The following is an 18384-nucleotide window of genomic DNA, read 5'->3' on the forward strand; positions in this document are numbered from 1 at the left end:
TTTCTCTTCTTGAAGGTGCATCATGACATCCTCCATCCATTTTTAATTAAAATTTTTGAAAACAAAAAATCTAAAGTCAAGTTCCACTTACTAAATTATCCACAGTCTCAGCCTTGATGAAATTGTGCTGGTGAAGAAAGTTTGAGAGAGATTTAAATAGTGGTTATCATTTGATGTATTTCTTGTATATATTATATATGTTACAAATGTTGTTTTTAAACTCTGGGGTCATGTTTATTCTCAATGCAGTGTGATGTAATGTAATGTCACTGTGACACTGTGGGAATAAGATAATAAGAAATCCTACTAATAGGCTAGTTTAACTCTTGAACTTGTTTCTATCTGAGGGTTGTTTGCTGACCTCTGGGGTTAGCTAAAGATATCTTTGCCTTAAGCATACTGTCTTAGAAACTGTGTGCATCATGAGGTACCTAGTTGAGCTAAATTTGAAGAATGTACTTGTTTGAAGTTATTGCCTGACCATTAGGTCTCTGTGGGATCATCTTGTGACCATATTTGTTTGTAAGAAGGTGTAACAGTTTGTGAAAGTGTCCATTTAGGGAACAGACTGACTGAACTTTGCTTCGGGAGAGATATAAAGCTGTCTGGTTTGTGTTCACAATCTTTAGGGAAAGGGCTGGCTGAACAACATGCTTTCTTTCCAAAAATACAGGATGGTTGTATTTTTGTTTTGTGTTTTTTTATTTGGACATTTGTATAGTTGTTACTGATTATGTAATGGATTGTACAGTGTCTACAGCTGCTTCAACAAGTAACAGTGTTTAATGCTTTCTTTATGTCTCTGTGTGGTTCTTGAGCAACAATGCAAACAATTCCACGACAAGAGATGTAGGCGGTAAAAATAGAATATAATACAAATTAGTATGTGGATCTTGAGTTAAGATTCCTTTTCAAGTGTGAACTTCACCACTTGAGAACTTTAATTTTTTTTCTGATTATTTAAACAGGTAAATGAAGTCATGTTCATTCAAAAGACATTCATTCAGCACATTGATGTATGCATATGTATATGTATATATGTATATGATGTATGTATATTGATGCATACTCTCCATCTGAAAACATTATAACTGACAACTACAAACACCTCACTGCAGTCGGATGTTATTGCAGCCTCCTGAACTGACGGATCCTAATTTGCCTCTCTTCTGCACTGTTAATTGCACCATGTGGTAACAGTGAGACACCAATAAATCCTGTCATATCTTTATTTGACAGAATGATATACGATTTAGTGGGAGATGACGCAGGATGAGTGTGAATATTATAGGTTCCTGGAGATCTACCAGGGAAGATATCTTTATTGCCTGTCAAACTTAAACACTTAAAAGAGCAAATTTACAGCCCCTCCTTGTTTGTAAAGCAGAGCACAATAGTATTATTGTATTGTTATTATACTCACAGGGCAATAGCATATCCCTCCAGGCAAGCTACTGAATGGATGGAGAGATGAAAAGTAAAGATTACACAAAATATTGCTTTTTTATTCAACTATAAGCTGAAATCCATGACTTCCTAAACATTCACATTCTGAAACCTGCAATTCATATGAATCAATGCAATGAATCAAACATTTTTACAGATGGATAGAAATATTGACTTTATTGTAATACTGGCTGCATATACATTTGGGATTTCTAAGGATCAACAGAGTATTTTGAATTTTTGTTTGTTTTAGTTCATCAAGCAGGCAGGCACTTATATCATGAGATATCATTGCCCAGCCGTGTCCCCAGAGGGCAGTCCCTAACCAGTTCTCCACTAGCCTGGCCCCTGAAGCCAAAATGTCACCTTCCTACACAAGACGTCATATTTGAACAGGCAAATTACCATGATGTTGTAGTGCACAGTCATTTGCACAGCTGGGGCTGTGTTCATGTCATACAGGGTGGATGGAAAAGGGAAAGATGTGAAAGTTTTCTATGTTTACAACATCAAACATCTTGAGATGGTTGTATCACAGAGTTGGTCATGTGCTGGTTAAAAACATAGACTGTTATATAAAGATGGACATAGCGAAGTATGACATCACCCGTTGGTTTGCATTAGAGCCGGTTTGAAGCTCAGAGTTGCAGCTTATGGTCGCCACCATCTTTTCCGTCTGGTGCCAGGACCTTCCACGCTCTGGAAACACGCCGCATCACCTCTGATGACCGCCCTCACAGGAGATATCAAAGCTACAATAAGTCTTCAAATCTTATTAACGGAGCAGTAATTTCCAAATGTAGAGATTAAGACCATAATGACTGATTAAATTTGTGTTTAATTACCTTGAATGGCAGACTTTGGTGATGTGAGGCATCCATGTTTCAGTTTCCCAATCGTAATTATGACTTGCGCACCACAGAAAGGAGAAGGAAATCAAAAAGTATTGAGAGACAGACTAATGCATTGTTGATTTTGGTCTTTTAATAGGCTTTCTTGACAAATGAGAAAAAGCATAACACAGAAATAGCATAACACCAGCCTTATCCTTTAAGCATAACCTAATATTGGAGCCACAGATGCGTTGACTTGTGTCTGATTCCATGAGTGCACTGTCTTTGTTTAAATTCAAGACTAAAACATGCCCTCTGGAGCAGCTACAGCAACAGACTTGATACTGATAGCGGCGTGTCAGCCGCCTAGTTCACTGTTCTTCAGTGAGAGTTTGAAGGAGCTCCCACTGGATTCTTCACAGAATGCTAATGTCACCATGTTTTTGTTGACTGAAAGATTATGTTTTCCAAGATGGGACAAGTTTTCAAAACTCATCAATTATGAATGTGAATAGTTTCAAGATACATGATGTGTATGTCTCCATTTCTGCCAGTTTAAATGTCTCACTAGCTCACAACAAGACACAATAAGCTGTTTTTAGATAAAAAAAAAAAGAACTTCATTTATGAGTAAAGATACGCCAAAAGAAATTTGGCTGCAGACCAGAGCAGAGCTTGAAAAAAAGAATTGTAATAAAATTTAAGGCCAAACTGATGAGATAAAAAGGGGAAAAAAATCAATGGTAAACAGGCTGAAGATTATTGAAGAGCACTATAAAAAAGAATGCCAATTACTTATATAGTCAGAGAAGTATGACATGATGATAACATAAACTATATACAATCATATACGTTAATATGTCACTAAATGCCTTGATAATCCTCAGTTTAGATTAATTTGTTGTGAAATATCATAGGGATGGACAAATAATGTCAAAAAATGATGTAACAGCTATGTGTTTATGTGTGAATACATGATTGTGTTCAGTATGACTCTTCAGTATCTGAAGAATATTTTAGTGAAAGATTTTCAGATATCTTAAATATGAATGCTTTGTTGATATGTTGATAATGTTTTGATTTCCTAATAGAAAATATTTGTATATGAACATAATTCTTGAGAGCAAATGTATCTTCCCACTTCAGTTGAATGCTAAAGTGGGGAACCTTTTAGCTCTTTTCACATTAGTATGCTAGTGTATAATAAACACATACGTACACACACACAAACAGTACTTAACATGTACACACACTTGTCTTAGTGCTGTGCAGCTCTGATTCTGCTGTCAAAGGCACTGAAAAGTAGAAGAGTGAAAGTGAATCAGATGCTCCTCTCAGTCACATCCTGCTATTGATCCAGTTGCAGGTTGAGTGACAGGCTAACACATCATGCTGCGCTATGCAGCTGTCTCTCAAAGGGATATTTCAATTATTTTTACTTATTATTTCATATGTAAGATGGTGGGACTTACTTTTGTTAGCTATGACAAAGCATTGACAGCTTTGAGCATGGCGTTACTGGTCTGCAACATTTTCTTCATGTTTATCCATCTGAATAGCCTACATCAAGATTCAAGACTTTGTTTGCCATTGGCTCAGGTGTACATGTACAAGGGCATTGGAATTCTTGTGTGGATCTCTCAGTCAAGTAATAAAAAATGCAATAAAGATATGCACACGATAATAAATAAGTAAAGTAATAAAAATACAATAAAATATGTATATAATAAGAAAGAAACAAAAGATACACACAATTAACAGTAATAAAAGATGTGCACAGTAAAAAGCATAAAGTGAGTGGGTGCACATAATAAAAAGTATGAAGTAAGTGTGTCCGTGTACTACTTTTGCAAGTAGTCTGATGGCCACTGGGAAGAAACTGTTATGGATGTACTTCCTTTTGCTCTGATGCTCTCTGGTTGGTGGTTTCTTAGCTGGTGTCTGGAGCTTCTGAACAGAGTGTCCGTGGAAGAAAGCTGTACTCCTATTTTTTTTCCTATTTTTTCTATTATTCTTCTCTGCGGTTTTAATAGTCCTCTGGAGGGCAATCCTCTCCTTTAGTGTGGTGTTTCCATACCCATACCTCTGGTGAGGACGCTGTCCACAAGACATCTGTGGGCCTGTGCAGAGGCTGACGGCTAAAGCTGCCTTTCCTCAGTGACCTGATGAAACATAGCCGCTGCTGTGCCCTCTTGACAGTGGCCGAGGTATTTACTGTCCAGCTCAGGTTGAAGCTGTCGACCCGTTCCACCCCGGTACCCTTAATCCACAGAGGTTGCAGAGGGGGAACTTTCTTCCCTAAATCAAGGATTAGGTACTTGGTCGTGTCATTGTTGAGGACAAGACTGTTTTCCTTCCTATAGGCAAGTGTCTCGTCCACCAGCTGCCTGTAGTGTGATTCATTGTTTCCCTCGATACGTCCTAGGATGGTTGTTTCACCTGCAAATTTGAAAATGTAGCTAAGTTTATGGATGAATTGGCAGTCACAAGTGTAGAGGGAAAAGAGTCCAGAGCTGAGGAAGCAGCCCTGGGGGTTCCTGTGCTGATGTTCAGTGCTGATGATACTTAATTCCCCGCCCTAACCACCTTCTGTCAAGAAATCTAAAATCTAATTACAGGTGGGAGTGGGAAGCCCCAGATCTGCCAGCTTTGCTACGAACTTAGTGGAGTGGACAGTGTTAAAAGCTGAACTATAGTCCAGAAAGAGCATGCAGGCATAGGTGCTGGGGTTGTCCAGGTGTTCAAGGGCTGAGTGGAGAGCGAGGGCCACAGTATCATCCACCGATCAGTTTTTAGGCAAACTGAAGAGGATCAGTGGTAAAAGGTATGATCTCAGCACCATTTTCTGGACTTCTGCACTTCATGCCGACTGATGTGAGCACCACAAGACGGAAGTCATTCATGCAATGACTGAGTGTTTAAAGTGGCACAGGACGACAGCCTGGGCCAACAAGGTGTTGAAGATGTCAGTATACACTCTGTGGTGGGAATTTCTGTATAGTAAAGAGAACAAACACAAGAGCTATCTTTCTGGTATTTATTTAAGCATTTGCAAATAGGCTCACGCTTAGGGAGATCAACGGTCACCATGGCCAAGAGCAAAAGTTCCTCTCAGTTTCCCCAAACTTATACAAGTGAGTTTTCATGTAAAGACAGGATCTTTCACAACTGTTTCTTGAGAACTTGCATGCTTGCGCTTTATAGCTCAGCTCGCCACCTCATCCTGTTTGGTTTGTAGATAGGGCCTAGAGGAAGTAACTTATCTATAAAATCAAAAAAACAGCAACAGAAAACAGCACGTAGACAAACTTTGTACTTTTTCACATCAATTTCTATCAGCTCAGCACAGGCTTTTAGACCTCTAGATGACACTCAGTCCAGCCCTGCTGCCTTATGGGGGTTAACCTGCTGCAGAGACCTAAGAATCTGATTGCGTGTCACCTGGAAAACACTCTCCCTGGCCACATGATATTGTTGGTAGTGCTGGTGAACTGTCCAGATGGGGGTTATCTAAGCGGGCTTAAAAACGTTTCAAAAACAAACTTATCAGAAAAATGAGCACTTGGACGAACATCATCGTGATAAGAACTACCTAAAATGACAGAAACTATCTTTGGGAACAATTTATTTGATGTGTACTTTGATTTTTTTTAGTTTGGCTCATGTCCCATCTGCCACCATGGCATGGAGTAGTTTCAGGCATGTAGGTTGAGCATTCAAAACCTGAAACAATAATACATGAATGACAAGTGTCATGGCATCTTACTTCTTCATACACTGGACTTTCTCATCAGCTTTTATCAGCAGCAGCCTTGGGGTTGTTCTGTTATTCATGATAATGAAACCCCTTGATACATTCCTGCATTGACATAAAATAGTAACACACTGCATGATGTCCAACAACACACTCTCAATGTACAAATGACCTCAAGAGGATCCAGTTTCTGAGCTCAGAGCTGGTTTAATATTGATATATCAGCATTTATTTACAAGGGTAAAAGGTGTAACAAGTGTTTGAATCTATATTTTATTCTTATACTTATTTCTCACTTGTTTCCTTTACAAATTAAATAGTTTCAAGAATCAGTGGTCTTTTTTTAAATAAAAATGAGCTGCTGTTTTCTGCCATGACTCAAGATATTTCTTCATTAATTTCTACAAAGTAACTGGAACAAGGGAAACTGCACTATCTCACCCTAATGGAAGAATAATTTTCTTGGTTGAAACAAAAAGTTTTGAAGACTGAATTTGAGACTAAATGACTTGTTAAGATATGCTTTCTGAACTGTCCTAACCCACATACTGGGCACAGCTTGTACTTGTACTTTCATTTGCGATTTCCAGAAGGGGGGGGGCAGTTTAAACTCTTCACTGATATTGATATGCACAATGATATGGATATAACTATACCATTTATGCCATTTTGAACCCCAGGGAAGCTTACCGCATATTAACTAGTGAGCACACGCTACCCTTTTAGGCTAGAGCAAGCACACATTTCTATATAATGACAGCTGGGTGAAGAGCAGACACTGCCACAGAGGCAGGAATAATTTATACAAAATTGTTAGATAAAAAGGCTGCTCCGTGCATACTTGGACATGTCTTGGTTTTATAAAGTCAGACAGAAGAGGTGTAATTATCTGCAGAATATGCAGGGTATCAGCTTCTGCCAAACCACCAACCTCAGAACAACCTAATGAAAAAACATGTCCACTACTATGAGATGAGAAATGTGCTGTCTAAAACATAACACCAGAGTTGCCTGAGTCACTTCAGCTGATGTCTTGATTGAGCAGAAAGGCCAGCACTGAAAGTAAAATACAGACATCATAACTGTGCATCAATCAGTTAGAATTGTTGGTTTTATCTCAACACTGATTTCACAGCATATGATACCAAACAATATCATTTCGACCACAAGAAAACCCTGAAGTTATACTGCAGCTGTTAAGAAAAACTGCAGCAAACAGCACATACTGCTCATACACACAGTGACAGCTGCATGGTGTGATAAGATCTCAACTGTCAACATATGAAACAATACACCCACTGTATTACTAGTCAGTTAATAATAAATGTAAAGGCCATACACACCTACAGTCTGCTCACTCACGTGTTTTCACTTATTTGCTCTCAGGACAGTGGAAATGTGAACAACATGTGCTTGATTGACATCTCCCTCACTGTCTAGTTGCACCTGTTAAGGCAAGATAACATTTATATAATTCATATTGGTGTGTCGAGATCGGTGACCACATTCAGACCACATCACATTCAGTTGAAACTATGCATCTAACAATTATTTTCATCTCTAATCGATCAATTGTTGATTTGTCCTTTGGTCTAAAAAATGTGAGAAAGTCCATCACCATTTCCTAAAGCCCAAGATGCAACCTAAGATGTCTTCTTTTGTCCTAACAGTCCACAAACCAAAAATAATCAGTTTACTATCATTGACTTGACTAATTGACTAATTGTTGCAGCTCTAATGATATACACAATTACTTTAGTGTAAAATATACCAAGTATACAATGATATAACCAGCCAGTGAATTAAAAAGTGGGACGTAACCAAATCTTATGTAGCATTATCACCGTGTCAGCACTGTGGCTGAGTGTGAAGTGAAACATTAGTTAAAATGATCTCATCTAAAGTATGAAAAAATAGTAAGAAGTTGGTGAATATTAGTGAATTTTCCAACTAAATAGAAATGTCAAAATATTCTACTGAAGAGCATCAGTTTTCTCTCTTGTTTCCAGTTTTGAAAAAGAATCAGGCTAGGTTTCATCTCTCTACTGTTTGTCTATGTTGCTTCAACAACATAACATTTTGTTTTTTCTGTGCTATGAAGAACATGTACGCACACAAAAACACAAAAAAGCCTCAATACGGCTTAAGCATTCAGTCACTGCAGAAGTGTTCATTCAGTAGTTCAGTGGCGGTCTGGCAATCGCTGATCAGTTTTTTCAAAATAATAAAAATTAGCCAGCATGATCCCAGATGCCCTTAAGAGTTCTACCCCGATGAATGCAATCAGAGCACTCAGAGTCAAACTGTGCAGTGCCGACATCAATGCAGCTACAGTAAATGGCGTTGGGGCTTTCTGCGACCGCAGGCATGCATTCTGGGATCTGTTTCTAATGGCAAGCTGCTAATGAGTTTTCTTTCACCAAATGGATTATAAATAACTGTAACGGTGTCCCATTAACTATGCCCCTCTAACGTAATGAAGAACATGTATTCTTAGAGACCTGGGTTAGAGCCTGGGCTAGATTATTTGGTTTAATTTGTTCTAATTTGGCTGCTGCGCCAAAGAGAATGGCTGCAGGTCTCTCATGTCTCCGCTACTTGACACATTTTTCAGTTCATGTGAATTGTTCTACCTAAATTATACTATCTGGATTGTATTTTGCAGGGTGGTGATACTCTCTCCAGCACACACAGATAGACACCTGTGTGTGCTGGAGTCATGTCAAAATTTCCTCTCATAGTTATGCATGATTCTAAATCCCAGTGGGATTCTTTCCCACTCAGTTTGCCCCAGGATGATGTTGTTTCCACATGACTCACCTGTCCGATTCAGTTAGTGCTGGTGCATCCACTCAGTCATATACCCGTAGAAGTGCACACCTGCGCTCACACACACCACACTTCAGCATTAAGTCAAGTATGACTTCTGCTCCTTACAGACGTTTTCTATAGTGGAAATGATGGAATCAGGATCAGCTCATTAATCCTTACGCCAGCTGCCACTGAAAGCTCAGACAACTTGGCTCCTCACCCAAGGTCTGTCAATTCAAATCCCACCAAGGAGACCGACCTTTAAATGCTGACTAGACAGGGATTGGACATTAGCTAGGCCAGGAGTTCTTGTTAAGATCCATCCTAGTGGAATGTCTTGCAGAGCTGAGCTGAAACCTATGTGAGAGATTGTGAGCCAAAGAGTTCCAGGGATTGTCTATTTTATTTTATTTCTTTATTTTTATTTAATCTTTATTTAATCAGGCAGTCTCATTGAGATTAAGATCTATTTGAGATTAAGATCTCTTTTCTAAGAAAGACCTGAGAACAAGAAACATTCATAAGAACACAATCAGAACACAACTACACCATAAAGAAGGAATTAATAAATTAAAAAGTTACAAGAATCATAAAAACATCAGATAATAAAGCTTTAAAATCTTCAAGAGGAATGTAAGACTCAAGTTTAAGGGTAGTTCATTCCATTCAAAAGGTGCCTGAAACCAGTCCTGCCAACATTAGTGTGAACATGAGGGATATCTGAGGTTAAGTAGTTATTGGATCGTGTACTGTAGTTACTAGATTTAAATGAGAGAGGAGATGCGAAGTAGTTTGGAAGCTTTATAGATGAATAACATGAGATGGCTAATTCTTCTTGACTGTAAGGAAGTCCATCCAGCCGTGTGATGCAGAGAACAATGATGAGCACAAAATTTGTCATTTGTGATAAAGTCTAATGCACTATGACATTCAGGGTTTAACTGCTAAAGTGTTGATGGGGCAGCATGACAATACAGAATATCTCCTTAGTCAAGGACAGACATGAGGGTTGACTGCACAATAATCTTATAGTTGGAAGAAGACAGACATCCTTTGATTCTATACAAGAAGCCTAGTTTGATTTTTAATTTTTGAGTCAAATGTTGAATATGAATGATATCGCTGTCAAGCCAAATTTCTAAGTAGTCTATTTGTATGACTCAGCAAGAGTAACATGGGTGCCATTTAAAGTTTTAATGGCAGGATAGTCTGAGTCATTGGTGGAGGTGGAGAATACCATGTACTTGGTCTTTTCTGCATTAAAACTAGTCTGTGATTAAGGAGTAATAATTGTAAAGCATCACAGGCAGACTGAAGATGAGACAGGGCCTATTATGCCTGTGCTACAGTTGGTAAATTGTTTTTTTTTTTTTTTTTATCTCAGAGCAAACACAAAGCTTCTGAGTGATCAAAACAACATCTCAGCTTCAGCATCATCTATAAAAGAAGTAAACATTTTCAATTTCTGTCAGTTTTGTCATTTCAACAATTAGATTATTATAGCATCAGAAACAATACATTGTTTTATGGATACACAAAGCAAGTTCAAATCTGAACATAAATGTTTATATTTTTGTACAGCAAATCAACAAATGGGCAGATGTATGAGGGGACTCAAGCCCTTAACTGACTGTTCACTAAACCCCTCTGCAGTACATTTTGCCAAACACTTACCTTAGTTGATATCCTCAAAGCTTTTTCTCTTGTATTATTAAAAGTAAAAACATAGAGGTTGTATATATAACAATCAAGTGCATTTCTTTGTCCAATAAAAGCTCTTGTTTTATATAAAACTAGTCAGCTAGAAACATGAAAAAGTCAGCTGAAGATAGTGTTTTCAACCAACTCATGAAACTAACGTTAGCTTAATTAGCTAGCTACAGCTGGTAAAATCTGCTGGCAACTTGTCATTTCAGGTGGCGAGGCCAGTTGTCGTTTGCTAGGAACAAGAAACATGCATTTGTCTACTTCTGTCTGAAATCAAAGACCCTTTGTTTCAAAAATTACGATGAATTTTGAAGGTAAATCTGCCATTGTCATAATTGTAAACTGCCCAGCTAAACAGGTCAGACAATTACTGTATTACTATTTTGATTATCATCTTGTCTAGAATTGGCATATTTATGCATCTCAGGTGATTGGCAACCTCTCCAATAGTGTTACACTGCTTTTAAATTCAGGTATAAATGCAGCAAGGATGCATTGAAAAAGATACAGTGAATCTGATGATCTCCGCCCTTCCCCCAAACAGGCCGAGACATTTTGTATCTGAGTGTAAATGCGTTGGTTGTGTCAGGTCACACACAACACCTCTCAAAACCTCTCAAATGGAATAATATAATCAGAAGTGCAGCTCAACAACTGATCATGCTTCACCTATGTTGCTCTCTTACGATTATGAAATGATCCAAACAGTTTCCTCCACAAGCTTTTATTGGAGAAAGAAATTATTTATCATTACAAACTTTTTGAATAAAGCGGAAAGAAACCGACCAATTTGCCAATTTGTATTTTGGGAAGGGATAGAACAATTAGATTAATATGTGACTTGTGAAAATGTATCATAAGAGATAGATAGATAGATAGATAGATAGATAGATAGATAGATAGATAGATAGATTTAGTTACCTTCACTGCCATTCTGGGGATGTGACATAAGGTATAATGGAAGTGCTTAGCTCTGCTCAGGGTCTATTAGTCTACACAGACAGATGGCTACTCTTGCACACAAGTGAGAATAAAGCTCCAAAAGACTATCCCTCTGTGTGAAATCTATTTTAATTTCCATGACAGCCACATTTTTAAAAGTATTTAAAATCGCAGCTTGCATAGACTTCTGTGTCTTTAACATTTTTATCATTTCTACTCCAATGGTTTTATATTGTTCTTTGTATATATTTGTATTGCTCTAGTTTGCAGTGTAGTGCTCTGATTTTAAAAGGCGCTATAGAAATAAAGTTTAGTAAATGTTTAATGAATTAAAGATCACTTACTTTTGTACAATCTTTCCTCGAAGGCATCCATAGTGTTGCACCTTTTAAAAGAATAAAATAATAAAAGTTTGAGAGAGAAGTTCCAATCCTGCTTATTTTGTCACCTCAGCACATCCAGCCAATTGCTGCCTGAAGAAGGCACGAACGTGGGATTATCACAGCATAGCGCTCATACAGTGAGGAAAAGAACAGCAGGGCCCTATTTGTTGTGCTGTACAGTCTGTAGAAATACTGGATGACACAGTGACCTTAACCATTATGTTACTCACTTCACTAAAATCACCACAAGACCAGAATCAGTGAAATTTGTTTTCGGTACAGCCTGGTAACAAGGCTTCGTTCACAGTGTGAGCAGTGGTACACATAAACATTGTGCATACACTAACATCTCAATAACAATAACAATACATGTACATATATGTACAATATATGTATTTTTAAGTGGGCGAAAAGCTGTATATTCAGGGGCATGATGCATAGATGCAGGAGTATGTAGCTCAGAGTCCTTATTCCAGAAGGAAACAGATTGTTCTTGAAGTGAGATGCCTAATCTGAACCATTAATTCTAACCTTAACCTTTAAACTAAGTCCGTAATGTTTGAAGAAGTGAGGCCAAAATGTCCTCATTTTACAAAAATGTCCTCTCTACCAAGGTCCAAAAGTCAAACTGGTCACAAAAATAGATTCACAAGAGCACACAAGGACACACACACAAGGACACACACACACACACACACACACACACACACATACATACTCACATTGGAGTACACGCTTCGCTACCTCGGCTTACAGCATGTAACCTCCTGTCAGGGCCCGTTTGGCTCAGAGGCAGAGCTGTGGATCCAAATTTAAGAAGGTGTCACATGACTTTCACTAACTGTGATACACAAGCGCTTTTGTGATGATCAGTACTTTTCCAGTTTTTCCATTAAATCTTATCAAGGTGAAATTACAGATCCGTCTTGACGTTACTAGCCTGGAACGCCTTTCTCTCTCTGTCTTCCTACTCATTAGGCCGGCTGTGGTGTCAGGGCTGTTACACACCGAAGATGAGAGAGGAGGCTGCAATATTGGCTAAACTGGGCAAGTAAAACAAGTCACGAGTATCATTAGATCATCTGTGTGTGTGTCAGCTGCAAGATTTCAATAGTCGATTCCTTTAAAGGGCTGCTTTACTCAGACTACAATAATTTCACCTGAGAGCAGCGAAGGGAAGTACAGTAGTGTCTCCAGTGAAATTCTCATCACTTCCAATAACAACCAGAAAAAATCATTTAAAAATGTTAACTCCACATGTGGTTCTGTTTGTACAAACGGTAAAAAAATGAACAAAATATCACCTGCAGGCAGCAGGTGATATTAACAGGAGAACAAAAAGGTAAAACAGAAATGAAAATAAAGCAGCAGTTTTTTTAAAACATCTAAACCAGCTGAGTCTTATCAAGTCCAATTAATTGCCATGAATTGTTTAATTTTGAATGCCCACAGAACAAACTTTCACCCCTCAATTCACATCCAGTCAAGTAAAAAGAAGTCACTGATGAAAAGGGATGTAGGCTAGCAAAACGATGAGCTAAATACAAAAGTAGCCAGTGGTGAATCAAAATTGTGGACAATACATTGTCGAACGACCAGTCTGACTTATGGGAAAAATTCAGTGTGATCACATACTTTGAGAATAACATTGTCAGTGGCTTTGCTGCTTACAGAAAGAGCCAAAATAATAAATGTTGTTACAGAGAAATGTGAAATGCAAAACAACATATTTGGGCAAAAAGCACAAGCCTCCTAGTGCTTTCCAAATAAACATACATTTCAAATGCTTACCTCTGAGTCCAAACAAAAGACTAAAAGTTGCCTGAATGGCATTGATGAATCTCTACAACAGGGGAGGTTAGCATGACTCTGGGACACATTTATGATAAATAGACCCAGGTTGAAATTTTTTTCTCTTTAATAATGATTTAATTTGTCATCTAAACCTGATAAAACAGCATATTTAAGATCACAGAATATTCTATTTTTTATGACTTTACTGAGCTATTATATGTAGACTGATAATAAATATGGATTTAGTCCCTGTCAGGTTTGTAAAATTTCCACCTGGATATCAAGGAGTTGAGATTTAAAAAAGATAAAATACTTTTTGCAATCAATCAACCAATCAATTTTATTGTTACATTTACAACAAGCAGATGAAAACTGTGCCCCCCAAATCAGTGGTGATTTTATTATCATTATCATTATCATTATTTTATTATCATGCTCTCAGACTTAGGTCATACAAAAGACAGGTTGTTAGAAATGATCTAAGACAGAAACAAAATACATAGATTGCAGGCAGCATATCGAAATCATACTGTAAAATAAAAACGGCACACAACATATTCACATTGAAATAGATTTAGGTAAAAGATTAGTGTCTCTACCAACAAGTGGACCCCAGTGGACCCTGGTTTCCACTTTGTGCAGCTTGCGTGTAGATACATGGCAGTTTGGCTGTATGTGACTTGGACTCCAAGTTCAAGGGGAGACGCTGCAGCTCAAGAGATCAATGAAGACAGGTGTATATGCACGTTTAAAGATGTCAGCTATAGTGTGACAAATGGCATGAACACAAGACAGACTGTCATAGTGGAGCATTGGCCCTCACCCAGACACTGTTTCGGTGTCCTGTTCAATATACAGCAGGCTCTTGAATGGCAGTAAAGTTCTTCCTACTTTGTTTCGGTTCAGGGTTAGGTTTAAAAATAAGTTATAAGTCGAGGCTCATGGCTTTACATTTACATTTAGACCACACAGTTAGGCTTTTGGGGGCATGGACACACCTAAGCCTTTAAAGCAGTTGATTGTGCTACTTTTATTATAATAGATTATGAAATGTGATCTGGTCTGACTCCTATTTGTCATCTTCCATCAATTAATTGTTGGCCTCATCTGTATATTAAAGTAATGGCTTTTTGACATTCAGACATACTGGAGGTAAAGTTTGTTATCGCTTAATTCAGACATGACAGGTCCTTTATAGAAAACCACAGTACTTGTGCAACATCCGGCAATTGGTGCAGTTGTGAGTAATGACATGAGGAAATGTTTTTTTTTGCAGTCTTATTTTCAGCTTTAGGAATTTATTTAATGGGGTTTGGAAACATTTTATAACCTAAGAATTTATATAGATGATAGAATAATTTCTGGTCAAATAATTTATCAGCAGAGCTGCAACCATTTTTCTATGTGAACAATACTGTAAACTTAAAAGTACCACCTAATCAGTGATGTTAAATCCATGTCAAAGATCAGCTACACCTCAGTTAATGATTTTGAAATGATTTGATTGGTTAAAATTCTATTACAGTATCTTACACTGTCTTTCAATAGCCTTATTTAATTGCCAGGCTATTGCATCATACCATATTGTGCAAACTCTGTCAAAAGTAAAATCACAAGGACTTCATCCTCCGGTCAGCTGACTAGCTAAAATTCAACATTAAAATAATGTTCTCTGATCAGATAAAGAGAGCGTGCAGGGTGGAGACCATTACAAATCTTATTTTATTTTATTTTTTTAAGATATCTCAGTGGAAAATTAAACCCACCCTCTCAGTACCAAAAATGTAAAATCAAACAGTGGGAGAGAGGGATTTTTGAATTTTATGAATGTGAATTAGTAATTACCACATACTGTAATTCCCTAGTAACATGATGTTGGCCCAGCATGCAGCTAACAGCAGGGGTGGGCGAATAAATCATCACACGCTTCTATTCTATCTAATCTTACAATCAGCACAGAGAGAGAGAGAGAGGAGGGGAGAGTGAAAGCATAAGAAATATAAAATGCATCAGTAAGTGATAGATTGAAGTATGGAGTGAGGAAGCAGAAAACAGCTCATTTTTCATCAGGGAGCACTGTGCTTCAGAGACGCAGTGTAAAAGCAGCTAAAAGCCTGAGGTTGAAATTTTAAATAAAAAGAAAAGATGAGTATTTAAATTAAAAACACAGTGCTGCACAGTTTATCTGCTTATTGTTGCAATCATCTTCTTTACACATCGTAGTTTTGCTCCAAGTCACCAAAGTGAGCCATAAAACCTCCAATCTTACACTGGTAATTTACCTTCAACACTGAAGACTATTTATATAAATGACTTTTGTTAAAGATGTATTTTCTCTCACTTTGTATAGGTACTTGTATTTTCTCTTCTACTGTTATGCACAACAACAAGGCAAATCCCTTGTAAGTGCACCTACTGGGCAAAAACCTGTTTCTGATTTCTGATTCTGTAGATCTGGTGAGTGTTGTGATTAAATGATTTTTACCATAAGAGTTGTGAAATCCTGTCTCAAAGTATTATAAAGTTTGCTATGCGGTCGTTTGGCATCATGGCCTTCTTGGATATTTTGCCTGAAATACCACGCCTCCACCAACCCTGAAAATGAAGGAATATGAGACAGGTTTTCATGCATCATCTAATGACATGATTAGACTTGAGGAACAAAGCCCTTCAAGGTGGTATGGAGGAACCGGTACCCTGAAGGAGGCAGATTTCTGAAATGCTGCCTTCATTTGTTGAAATAAATGCATCTGAATTATGAGTATGCTTTTTTTGATGCCTGCCTGCAAGCCAGCACCTCACTAGAGTAGGTGTGTATTTTCCCTCAGACCCTTGAGCCTGTCACAAAATGTAAAACATTAATGTCTTTTTAATTTTAAATTCTAGCAGAACAAAGTACTGTTTGTAACTGGTTTGTACTGGAAATATTGATCAGAACTTATGGTAATCTGTCCAAATCCATTTACTATCTACATTCAGGGCAGAGGTCTGTTTATATGCTGCTTTATAAATGCTGCAGTGGCAATGCAACGGTAATGATATGAACAATTTGTTTTTAATGTATTCAAACACCTGCTGGAAGATTTCCCTCACTGACTTTATGCAAATTATGAATCAGGAAAAGGTGCTTAGCCTCGGCTAGCAAGCATCTGTCTCACCAAACAGTCTGTCTTTAGTACTTCCAAATATTGTTTGTGACTGTCATGTTTGGAGAGGGCCATTAAATTTACATATATTTACATTTATATTTCCATTTCCATTTACAACATTCTCCATTTAGATGCATGCTGTAGAAAACACAGGACACAGAGAACACAGAGATAATTATTGTAGATTTAATGTTTCCATTTTACAGTTGCAAAAAGCACTAACTATTGAAGGTAAAAGTAAACTCTGAGCCGTGGTTTATGCCACAGGATATAGGCAAAATATTACTCCCAGTCAGTGCCTAATTTTGGAAACAAGAATCAGAGTTACACTTTCAGGAAATGTATTTACAAATATTGATAGTAAGAGAGGAAGCTTCAGATTCCACAACATTGTTGATGCTTTGCTTTGCAAATCATGTTCATGTAGCATAATTTTTTAAAAAAATCAGACTTTGGTCTAAATGAGAACTTAGCCTACTTATAATATAAGAATGTAAGTGGAGGTTTATGCATCACTACATTAAACCTGGTTACACCACACAAACTAGTTCTTATGGAGAGATTAGTTGTAATAAAATATTTACACCTTCTAACTGTCAGGTGGAGCGGTTGTATTAGCGAGCTGAATGAACCAACTGACAAAGTTAATGTTAGCTTTTAACATTATGTTAAAAGAAAATATGGATTGTGGTCGTATGGACATATCTGAGCTGACACTTTAAATTTCACAGAAAAAACACAGTAAACCTCAAATTACAAAACTTCATGTCAGTAATGTTAGACTAAATGACCAAATGATGTCAGTTAGCTCAGCATTATCGGATATTTCCCTCTCACTGTACTAATCCTAAAACACACATACACACAGATATAAATAAAACAAAGTCATTACATAGTCATACATTTACAAAGGATTGGCAGTTAAGTTTATTTTATCTTTTAGCTTGTTATTTTTGGAAATTATGTTACATAATTATGTGATGCTACAGTGACCTCTGTTTACATAGTTAGTTGCACTCTTAATGGATATGTTTCCAAGCAACTGATACACATTAAAATGTTTACTGGCTAAGACATTACTTAAGTTTTAATGGTGCAACCTGATTTAGTAAATTACTCGTTTGAAACCAGCTTGTAGTACTTGGGAAAGACTTCACACACAAACTTAGATTTACGAATAGCAGGTCCACCAAAGACCCCAGTCTCACTGATGGATGCTGGCTCAAACATAACAGTAGATGGAAGAGATCTTACTAGAGCACAGGGTTTCCCCATGGCCTGAACATTTTCAATGAGTGAGCTGAAATCAGGGTCTTGAACCCAATCTCAGCCATCACGGAGAGCCAGAGGAGAAAGTGGAGGATCAACCCTCCTGCAACCTTCCCCAATCTATATTGTCATTCCTCCAATGATAATGAAATGACACGGGAGACTGAGCTGAGATAATATATTTTTTCAATGACATGTTGTGATAGCAGTTACAACATGATGTGATTCATCATGTTTTAATTCAAAGCCTCAGGATCAGATTGGATTCAAGAAACAATGAGAATTATCACTCCCTT

This window comes from Thunnus maccoyii, chromosome 16 (genome assembly GCF_910596095.1).
Source record: "Thunnus maccoyii chromosome 16, fThuMac1.1, whole genome shotgun sequence".
Classification (NCBI taxonomy): domain Eukaryota; kingdom Metazoa; phylum Chordata; class Actinopteri; order Scombriformes; family Scombridae; genus Thunnus; species Thunnus maccoyii.